The sequence below is a fragment of the Antechinus flavipes genome, chromosome 1 (genome assembly GCF_016432865.1).
Source record: "Antechinus flavipes isolate AdamAnt ecotype Samford, QLD, Australia chromosome 1, AdamAnt_v2, whole genome shotgun sequence".
Classification (NCBI taxonomy): domain Eukaryota; kingdom Metazoa; phylum Chordata; class Mammalia; order Dasyuromorphia; family Dasyuridae; genus Antechinus; species Antechinus flavipes.
Window position 1 is genome coordinate 577630718 of NC_067398.1, and position 12402 is coordinate 577643119.

Consider the following 12402-nt stretch of genomic DNA (forward strand, 5'->3'; position numbering starts at 1 on the left):
AATGAATGTTGGATACAAAGATTCCTTTATAGGGTAACAAGAACAATGACATAATGGGGGGAGGCACCTGATATTCTAATGATGTCTAAGATATAAGATTTTTATCCTATCAAACATTCTAATGATTAAGAGAGAAAGGTGGTGTTGCAGGATTGAGTATTACAATTAGGAATTGAGGCAGAACTATTTGGGAAACTGAGGCAGAACAATTTAGGGAAACTGGCTCAGGAAAATTAGGGAAACTGAATCAGGACAATAAAAAGGAACCATGGCACAGCATTACACATACTCTCTCTTATGAATATTCAAATCATCTAGCTACCTGGAAGGTCTTAGCATCACAATTTTGACCAACCCTATGTGAAGCAAATAAACCAAAATAAAACTAGAAAGATGCAAAGACTCTTGTCTCTCCCTGATAACCCCAGAGTTAATCAGCAATACACAGGCTCCTTGTTGCTAGTATGTCCGGTCCTCTGCAGTTGGAGAGCATCTCAGCCAGAGAATCCAGTTTGAAATGGACAGTTCACTGTGAGTTAGGCCTGTGGTCATTTGTGCATTTAACTCAGTCTCTGCTTACAGAATAGTAGGGCTCAAGGGCTCAAAGCCCATTCAGAGGAGCAACCCTCTCCAGGGGAGAAGGACAAGGCTTGGAGTAGCTCCATCTGTCCTCGCCCAAAGGAACAGACAGGGCTGCTACTAGGAAACAGAAAGGATCCAGATTTCTGAGCAGATTATGCATAGTTAGACCAAGGCAGGCAAACTCCAAACTCTTAGAGGTCCTATACAAAACTGTAAGGTCCTTTGAGAATGCTGAAATATTAAGGAACTGAGGTTACAGGAGTGGAGAAACAGTGCTTCATCACTTTTTTTTTTTTCAAACTGAGTCTGCTGGGGCAATTCTAATAAAGTAAGGGATTCCAAAGTTAAAGCATAACCAGCAAATCATAGTCCAGTAAATTTAAGCAAGGAGTAAAAACGAAAAGGACTGTTTAAAAGACTTCCAATTCAATCTGAACTAATGAGATAGGGGGTGGAGCAGAAGTGCCTAAGGCAAAGTGAATAGGAACTAGGGGTTCCCATTCTTTCAAGTATTTTTAGGAAAAAATCCACCAGTTTCTCCAATTTCCTATCTCTTTCTCCCTTTTTTTCTCACAGAAAGGAATTAACAAATAACCATCCCACATATAAATCCCAAGAGTGAATCAAAAATCCTATATATAACAGACTAGTGCAGTAAATTTCCTAAAAATTTCTCAAACATAACAGCAATAGTTACACAAGTTTAACAATTTCCATCCCACATGTTAAAACACACAGTAATAGATGACCCAGACAGAGTTTAACAGTTATTCACCCATTCCCAAATTCCCCATATCAGTCCAAAGTGAGCAGGGGCGATGGTCTCTCAAAAACTGCTTTCTGCTGAAGATGGGCAGAGACTCTCAGTCCAGGGAGGGGGATGGGTGTGGTGCGGCCTGCTGACAACCAAAGCTGATCTAGGTCCCAGAAGCAAGTCAATATATCTGTAATCTGACCAAATCTAGAACAAAAAACCCCCCACAAATCTAACAAATAAAGATTAGACAGTCTGAGATAGAAAGACTAATCCACAAGGACTGTTACAAGATGTGGGGAGGCCGAAATAGATTGGCCAGCAGCATCCTATGTGAAGAGATGCTTGTCTCACAGACAAAAGGCTGTCAACTATAGTTCCACACCCAAAAAAAAAAAAAAAAAAAAAAAAAACAGCAGTTAGGTCTCATAGAGTACTGTTAATTGTCCTCTCATTAGTTAGAAACTTTTTAAAAAAACACTTGAATATCATAGACACAATATCCCGTAACAGACAAATGACCAGGCTAAACATTTATTTGCCCAAGTATTTAGGATATAATGATTACATATAACTAGGTTGGAAACAGCAAGTTATGACATAAAACTCAACCTTCAGCCCATACTTAACCCAGTTTTATTCTAGTTAATTGTCCCACTAACTATCAAGAGGGTGGAGCTTTAAAACTCCCAAATAGCATTAACTATAAAGCCAAGAAATTTTACCTCCAATAACAAATCCCATTAACCAAAGTCTCAAATAAATCCCAACCAGGTATTTACCATGACCTTGTATTGACAACAGTAAGAAATTTGTCCCAGTAAGTTCACAACTTAGAACAATTATCTTTCATATCTAAGCAGATATATATAAACCAGTTTGCTTTTAAAATATCCAATACATAAGTACCCCAAATTGCACATTGTCCCTAACAGAAACATTTTCAAAAGGACAAAGAAAAACTATTATTTTCAGAGGCCCTTTAAATAACCTCAGAATGACCCAATACAATCAATTAAAACTTATATAGAATATCCTAATTCCACCTAAGAGAATCTGAAAGATTCTTAAAAATATCAATTAAACTTTTAGAAAAAGCCTTACCAAATTATGGATCACATTTATGACCATATTCCTTAACCAAGGAAATCATTATGTATCAAAAGAAACAAATATTCTGTCATTAGCCAAGAACCAGGTGGCTGCAACTTGAAAAACACGCCTGGAACACAGTGGGGGGTTAAGGGGGAGAGGAAGGATTCCAAATGGTCACCCTACTCCCCACTCAACCTTTAAAGAGGCACGGGGGAGGGAAGTTGAGCTAAAATGCTCCCCTGGACAAAAGATTCCCTCCTGTTTTCTACTCAATTTTCCCCATACAAAAATCCTTCCATTAAAACTTTCCTATCTTTCTTTTTCTTAAACAATCCCCAATCCTACAATCTTTCTAACTAGATGCTCCATTGCTAAAGTAGCAGAGAACAGTGGGGAGTGAGTTTAATCTTCACCTTTGAAGACAAAAGATCCTGTTTCTCCTTACCCCCACCCAACCTTTTTCCACATGCAAATTTCCCTTCTAGTCTCTCCTAAATCACCTTCAAAACTATTAAGATTCACAGTAAAGTGAATAGCTAAATGACTTCCCAAAACCCACATGTCCAGCAGAGCTGGATTTAAAGCATAACTTATAATGTTAACAAATTATCCAAAAGTGTTTCAGAAGGTAACAAACTTTACCTAATTAGAGAAATGTGATCCCTTTCAGGCAAATTAACAGAACTTCTCTTTAACAAGTCATTGTTCTTAAGATCTTATACTCAAAGATAACCAAATCTAGCCTGCATAAGCAACAATAAAATTATAAAATTTACAGTTTCAGAATCATCCCAAAATTCCTGATCAAGTGTTTTTTCCTGCCAGAGTTTCAATCAGATAAGATTTTGCAACAGGTTAAAAAGTTTTAAATCACAAGCAAATTTTATTCTAAGCACAGTTGTAACATTGAAATAATGAATTCTTTTTTTTTTTTTAATTTTTAATTTTATTTTATTTAATAATAACTTTGTATTGACAGAATCCATGCCAGGATAATTTTTACACGACATTATCCCTTGCAATCACTTATGTTTCATTTTTTCCCCTCCCTCCCTCTTCCCCCCCCCCCCCCCCAGGATGGCAAGCAGTCCTAGATATGTTAAATATGTTGCAGTATATCTAGATACAATACATATTTGCAGAACCGAACAGTTCTCTTGTTGCACAGGGAGAATTGGATTCAGAAGGTAAAAATAACTCGGGAAGAAAATCAAAAATGCAAATAGTTCACATTCATTTCCCAGTATTCCTTCTTTGGGTGTAGCTGTTTCTGTCCATCGAAATAATGAATTCTTAATAATTTTTTTAAACCTTTAGCAGAGCTCTTTAACCAATCAGACAGATACGTCATAGAATACAGAACCCAGATATAGACAGCACAATTACAACATTAAACAAAACTTTTAACACCTATAACCAGAGTGTGCCCAAAAAGGTGCCCAGAGTCAGATCAGACCAGATGTGTCTTAGAAGATACCCAAACCAGAGGGGATCATCCAGCATCCTGGAATAATACCCTTCTCAGAATTTAATGCCCGTCAGCATTTTATTATTCTGAGAATCCAGATGCTACAGACAGACAGAGAAGGTAAACAGATCAGGTTATATCCTAAGACATCCAGACTTAATCTCCAGTGGCTGAATTAAGATGTCCACCATTGGGCTGCAGCAGACTCTGGAGAAATCCAGAGAGCTGGCCTCTCCAGGCCAAGAACCCAGATCCTCAACCACCCCAAAGCCCAAGGTGGAGACCTGAAGGTCTCTAATCTCTACTCTCATTCTCAGTTCTTAATATCTTGGTGGGAAGCCTCCAAAATGAAAGCCGGAGAAACTGAGGCAAGATAGACATTAGAGAATATTTAATATTTTATTTGAAAAGGAGATATGTACTGGGATCAAATGGATCCATGGTTTGATCCCAGAGCTGAATGAGACTATTATCTCCAAGAATCCAGCAGCGAATGTGGGATATAGAGATTATTTTATATGGTAACAAGAATAATGACATAATGGGGAGAGGCTCGTGATATTCTAATTAATTGGGATGGGGAGAGGCTTCTGATATTCTAAGATATAAGACCTTTATCCTATTAAACATTCTGATGGTTAAGAGAGAAGGATGGTGTTATAACCTGAGGATTGAACCTACTGAGGCAGAACAATTCAGGGAAACTGAGGCAGGATAATTAGGGAAAAATGAATTAGAACGATAAAAGGGAACAGTGGCACAACACTAGCAGGAAAGGGCTCTCTGGAGATCACAATAATGTAAGAGGGGAAAGTAAATTAAGATAAAGTAAGGAAGAGGTCATCATCAAAAATAATTTATCACTAGAAATAACTTATCACCAGACTGACACAAGGAATAAAATATAAGTTATATTAGATATCAGATAAAAATATGAGATATAGAGTCTTATGAGATATAAAATATAAGATAAAATTTATAAGATTGATCCTTGTCTAGCTGATATCAATCTAGTACACATATTGAATTGGAATAAGGTAAAAGCAACCAGGTAGTGGGGACAGAGAATGTTATCTGAAAGTATTCTCCCGAACTGCTTTGATACCTTTTAGATTAGTGTCAAAAACCACCTTAGAAGGAGGAGACTTTGATGTGGAAGGCAGTGTTTTTTGAAGAATACCTAGAGCAGTATGCATAAAAGTACCAGGACCTAATGAGACTTTTGCTAATGACAATCCAGCCTTCAATCAGTAAGGAGAAGCAACTTAAAATTTATTGAAACAATTTGCCTTTGAAAATGCTAATGTCGATTGTAAGGAAGCACGAGGGGTGGGGGGTGGGGGGAAGGGATGGATGGGTTTACTTCAAAGTAATGGGTTTACTTCAAAGGTGTCAGAATATTGGGATGTCTACCTTTTCAAGTGGCAATGGCTGCTGCACAAAATCAGGAGTTTGTGATCTAAAAAAAAGTTTCAAATTCTCGTAGATGTTATAATTGTAGGCAATTGCCTTAATATAAGAAAAAATTATATTACTCAAAAGGTTGCACTTCATTACAATTCAGCAGATAAACCTTTGACTTTAAGTCCAAAATGCAGAACTAATTCTGTCCCTTTCCTTTATTTCCTTCTCAAGCTGTGCCTGCAAACAAAATACCTTAAATCCCTACTTTTTTTTTTTTGACAGTATAAGATTTAATGCATGCTATCCTGGGAAGTGCCAGTCTTTATTTGTCCCTCTCAGTGTCACATCGAATTACAGATCATATAGAATATGTTCTCTCCCCACTGGAGACCCCCTCGGGTCCTCTTCCTTCTGGTATACTAGTCTTATTTTAGGATGCAGTTCACAGGCATTGCTAGAGTTTAAGGTTATGCTTGGAGTAATAGATTCTGATTTTTTGGAAAAATATGTATTCTTTGCTATGCCACAACATATAATTTTTTAATATTTAAAAAATATTTACAATATTTTTTAAAAGAGCAGAGGATAGCGCAGTTATTAATAATAACTTTAAAAATAGGAAAAGCATAAAAATATATATACATATAATAAAAATTCGGGGTGGTGAAAATTTTGGAGGTACAGGAAAAGAAGCGTTCTGGATGCATTCTATCACTGATTCTAGGCCAATTTAAAAATAGAAATTAGAAGGAATAACTATTCCTTCTAATTTAGTTTTTCTAAATAATTATTGAAAAATTGGTGAGGGATATTAACTAGAGAAAAATGTATTAGAAAATTGGAAACACATAAATTGACAAAATTATTCAATATTTTAAGAGAAGATTCTAAACCTAATTCAAGAAGAAGTCTGAAAATAAGCTGCAAGCAGTAGATGGGATTCACAGATGCTACTAATAAACAATCAGTCTCTTTATATATCCTACCTACTATTGATGTAATAGACCAAGACTTTGGTCCCTTGATCTTTGTGGGGGGACCTGGGTCAGAAAAATCTGAATCTCCTGACAGTCCCTCCCCACACCCTTCTACCTGGTGTTGGGAAACTCCTAAAATAATCCCCATCTTCAATTCACTTGGGGAATTACTCTTTAGTTTCTGGCCTCAAGAATAATAGCCGCCCATAATTGACCTGGAAATTACTCCTTCAATTCATCTGGAGATCATCCCTAGCCCCGGGCCACAGAAAGCTAAATAAAATTGAATTCTGTCATCCAATACTTCCTTAACTTCCTAATTAGTTATTGTCCCAATGCAAGTAAACCCTTTTTTTTTTTTTGTCAACTTAAACTTGAAGGCTGGGACTGCGAATTCTTTTGCAAAACCTGTGACACCTGCCTGGGGACCCTAAAGCTGTTAGGGTGTCTCACCCCCCAACATTACTAAATATGTTTTTAACACCTGTTTGAATATACACAGTAGAATGAGTTATATGCGATTATAATGACTTAATATTTTTCAGATAGGAAATTTGCTGTTTACGAAACAGTCCAAGCCCTGGACATCCTGCTGGTTAAAATGAGATTCCTTTAATAGTATTTTTTTTTTCTGTAAAAGAATGTTTTATATTTGCATAATGTTAATAACGAAGTAGTTGTTTTTATTTTTCAAGTTTATGGCTTTCGACAAAGCTGGAACAGTCCTCTTCCATGTCATTTTAATTTGTGTCTATGTCTGTGTTTCTGTACAGAATGTCGATGTCATGTTTGTTTTGTGAGTTTGATCTTGTTACCTGTAAAGATTTAAAAGGTGACCAGCAAGGGGAAAAAAAAAAAAAAAATCTCTCTGCCCTTGTTAAAATGCTGGAAAAAATTCTTAAAAAGCCTAACTTTTTCTGTGGACTTCAGCTCTGGCCAAGTTGAGGCTACACAAAAAGATAGCTAATTAAAATTAAAATAACATCTTTACAGATCCTCAAAAGTTTTGAGAGGAAAACATCTTAGCAAATTCCCTAAATTTTGAGACAATTTGATTAAGGAATCTGGCAACTAGTCAAAACAACAGTTGGGAAAATAGCAATTTTTTGACTTCTTTATTGTCTGGAATGCCCTTGTTACTCCATGGAGATTAAGAGTGAACCCTCATAAGGGATTGCTAACGAGATTGATATAATCCGAATCTCTCTGTTTGTTAACACTTCTCATCTCAGATCAGATTAAAACTTAAATTCTGCCTCACTTGTAGAAATGGGGGAAGCAGCCCCTGGGGACCCCACACAATCTTTCCCAAATACACACCCAACCCAGCTCGGGGGAATAGGGATGGAGGCAGGGTCAGGTTCCACAGTCAGTATTTCCTGAGCCCTGGCACCTGAAAGTACCATCAAAGGGCTATCCTGGCACAAGTCACCCCAGCTTTCAGCGGCTTCTGTCCAAGAACTACCTGGGAAGGATCTGGGTGTCCCTGGCAACATCCAGCATGGCAGCATGAAGTGAAAAAGCCACTCAGCCTCTGTTTTCAGTAAACTCACCATTCTCTGTTTCAGAAATGTATAGAAAAGTGTCTACCACACAGGGACTTCTCTACTGAGCTTACGATCGCATCCCTTGTGCTGATTTGTGCTCTGCTTTGCAAGACTCTGCATTTCTGGGGCCCCACATTTAGGTGCCAAAATGTGATGTCCAGACTAGCTCTCTAGAGGACCTTAGTGATTAGCAGGCGTCCTTGGTCTTAGTGGAGGAGTGAAGGAGGCAGGAGAGTTACCACGAGGCTGGTCAGAGATGGAGTCCGATGTCTTCTCTTGTGTCTGTATCTGAGAGAGTGTCTGTCACTATGTCACATTAAGTATATATTTAGAGAACCGTTATCTCACACTGAGTAGGTGCTTAACTATAAGTACCCTGCTGTCCTTGATCACACTGAGTAGGTGCTTAACTATAAGTACCCTGCTGTCCTTAATTCAAGTACATCTTTTCAGAGTTCAAAAGTTATTTGATAACTTAATGGGTTTTTAGCTGTGACCAATATACAAAGCCAATGTTGAGATAAATAATTTTTGGGTGTCTGTAAATTAAATTAAGCAAATTTAACTAAACTAAGGCCTCATCAGGCCTAGAAGTATAGTGTATAGAATCTCTTTCTCCTTCTTCCTTCCTCCTTAGGGAAGGAGTTCCCTAACTGGAAGAAGGGGTAATAGAGGGAGAAAGAAAATATACATAATTCAGTAAAATTTATTATTTGAGATATAATAGTAAAGGCAATTTTAAGGAAAGCCCATAAAGGGATCTATTTGCACTGATAGTGTTAACAGAAGACTTTTGAAACTCTAGGAAAACAGAAAAGCAGTTTGTCACTACTTTTAAAACTCTGGTTATCTTAGGTCAGATTTCTGAGGGCCCTGTCAGTAAAAACTGGCACCTTAATCCTTTTTCTGGCTCAAAAAAGAGAAATGATTTGTGTGAATTGGAAAATATTTAAATGGCAATTCAGTTTGTCTAGAACATTTAGCTGATAATATAGGAAATCTCATGAAGTAAAGTTAAATTTCAAAATCTGTTCTATCTCAATTAAAAATATGTGTGTGTATATATATATATGGAGAGAGAGAGAGAGAGAGAGAGAGAGAGAGAGAGAGAGAGAGAGAGAGAGAGAGAGTGTTTTGTTTTCTCTCTAAAACAAAAAGGGAAATTATTTAAGGGAATCATTCTTGAGAACTTCTCAGTTCAGCAGTTTGGAAACAAAATAGAATGTCAACTTTAAAAAGGTGGAAATTTTATTTAGCCTTGTTAATCCTGTTTTATATTATTTTGTAAATGTAATTTAGAAAATTAAATATTTTCATTGTCACTAGAAACATTTTTTAAAATTACAAATAAGACTATTTGGTTATTTGCTATTTTGCTAAATTATTTGGAGCTATTGTCATCATGTTAAACCTCAATCTGATAATTACTATATACTGCTCAGCCCCTACTTCCCCTGTCAACTCGACTTAATTTGTAAGCTTGCCAGTTTCCTTAACCTTCAAGATCAACAAGATCATCAGCCCTCAGCGATGAGCCTATTTAGGAGATATGATAATATATTTATAAAAAGGAAAGTATCTACTAAAAATCCATAAACTTATTTAATGATTAATCTTTTGCACCAGAATGATTTTTAACATACAAAACAAGTTAAACAATCTCTTATGTGTCTAAGTTTCAGTAAACTTTAAAAAAAAATTATCTTTTTTTTTTTTTTTGATTGCCTGATCATTAAGTTAATAACCTACCACTTGAGAGAATTATCATAACCTACTCAGAGAAAGTGACTCTGAACAGGTAGGGGTCTGTATCTGGACAAGAATTGGGAGCTTCTGCTCAGGTGAAATCCTTCTGACTCAATGTCCCAATTCTGTTTCTTTGCTTCTCCCCTGATCATCCCTGAGTCTGATAAGATAGAATTATTATAATTGGATATCAATCTAAACTTAGGAGGCTTTGTTCTGATGGCATTATCATACCCCCTGTATTTTCTTCCTATAAAAAATTTCTATGATAAAAGCAAATGGTCAACACAAATTCAATTATATAACATCTTCTTGTTTTCAATCTGAAAAATATGTAGTCATTATATCCCAAATAATTTGGTGAAAGAGTATTTGGTCTAGCCATCTATTTGTTATAGATATTTATATCTATATGTAAATAGAGATGTTGTAGATGTTTGTGTGAAATAAAGTTCTTATAGGTTTCCAAAATAATGTAAGAATAATTACCATGATTGTAAAATCTGTTATTTTATTATTTATTGAAACTAAAGCTGAACCATCTTTAACATTTGTATATTCTGTGTGTTCTATGACAGAAATATATTACATTACATGAAAAGTGCAAGCCAACCTACATTGGTCTCTTTACATCTTATGGCAGTTGTGAACTTGCCTTTCTACCTCAGATTATCCTAACCTCTATTTGTTAGATTTGTTTTTTATTCTAGATTTTGGTCAGTTACAGCTGCATTGGCCGGCTTCAAGGAGCTCAATCAACCATTGGATACTTCAATCAGTTCCAGCTTACCACCCCCTTCATAAAAAGATGGAACCCTACAGGTGACTTAGCTCTATGCCCATTCTCAACAGAAAGTAGTTTCAGAAGATAAAATCATCACCCCTGCTCCCTGAGAACTTTGAGTCCCATTGGTTTGGGGAGGAACTGGAACTGATTGGTGAATGGAATCCAAATTATTCAGTGTCTGGATGGGTCTCCTGTTACAAGGTATTTGGGACTTAGAATGGCACAAATTTTCACATCTCAAATTTGGGATTCCATGATGTTTCAGGCCCCTCAGTTTAAAATATATATATATATATATATATTTGTTTAAAAATATTCACAGATGTTTCTAACTTCAGATACTGTTTAAAGGAATGACACTGGAATCCAAATCCAGTGATTTATATATAGGAGATATAGGAGAATATATTGTAAAATGTTATAATTGTATTTTATCCCAATGTCTTCTAATTCACTACCTATGATTCTTATCATTGAACACCCATCCTACATGATGGTGCTTAGTAAGATTAATCACCATTGGTACAGGTCAGCAGGTGAACAGGTTTGAGATACTATCAAAGGAAAATTAGAAAACAAAAGTAGGAAAAGGAGAATTGCTGGAATTCTAGCAACTATAACAATTATTACATCACTTGCTATTTTAGCTTCAGCTCCTAACAGAATCTATTTAGATTCCCCAATTTGCAAATCAGTTAGCAAAAATGTATCATAAGCTCTTAAAGAACAAATTAATATAGATAATGAGGGCAAAGAAGAACCAAATTGTTAAAATTATTTCCCAACTTTCTGCTTCTAATCTTTTTATGTCTTAAAAAGGAGGGAGATGTAGAGGTTATTAACTTAATGATCAGGCAATTAAATTCAAAACTCAAAAAAAAATTTTTTTTAAAGTTTACTGAAACTTAGACACATAAGAGATTGTTTAACTTGTTTTGTATGTTAAAAATCATTCTGGTGCAAAAGATTAATCATTAAATGAGTTCATGGATTTTTAGTAGATACTTTCCTTTTCATAAATATATTATTTTGCTATATACATAGCAAAAAGTAATGTCCCTGGAATTGATAGCATAGCAAACGAAATATTTGAGTATTTTAAAAAGATAAATCCTGTAAATAATCTGACTTCTATGCTTTTGCACTTTGTTCCTTTTGTATGTGTTATTCTTATATTCATTGGCTTAGCCCCTTGTGCTTTCTGGTATGTTTTTAAAAGGAGGGAGATGCAGAGGGCCGCCCATATCAGCTCACTATCTCTTCTAACAGATATAGAGGGGTCAGTAAATCCATACTCATGTTAACTAATCATCTCTTCTATCTTTGAAGGACATACTCAGGGTAAAATTTAGAAGAAAGCATTCCACAAGAAATAAAGCATTTCAGCTATACTATTCACCCCTTAACAATGAATTAAGGACATATTTGAGGTAAATGCATTAGTATGATAATTTCTGCAATTTACTGTTTCTTTTTTAAATTTTTTTTAATTAAAATTTTTTTTAATTTTAAAGCTTTTCTATTTTCTAAACATATGCATAGATAATTTGACAACATTGACCCTTGCATAATCACATGTTTCAGATTTTCTCCTCCTTCCCCCACCTTCTCCCCTAGATGGCAAGCAATCCAATATATGTTAAATATGTTAAAATATATGTTAAATCTGTTTCAACAAGTACCTTGGTATTGATAAAACATCGCAGCTATTTACAATTCTGTGGATGTTGATGAGCATCGCAATTAAGCTGTCTACAACTCTGTGTTGATAAGTATCTTGGTATTGATGGTTGGGGTGATATTGAAATGTCAAAAGTATGGAATGTGTCTTAACCCTGGAGGAATATGATGTCCACTGAAGTTAGCTAATGTGGTAGCCTAAAAGATATTAACCTGGCACTCACGATAATAAAATGAAGGCTGCAAAGCACATCTTCCACCTGGCCTCGAGAACCCACACTTGAGTATTCAGGGTAACTGGACTCCAACAGATTATTGAATTGCTGAGAAGAGCCAAGTCTATCATAGTTGATTATCACAAA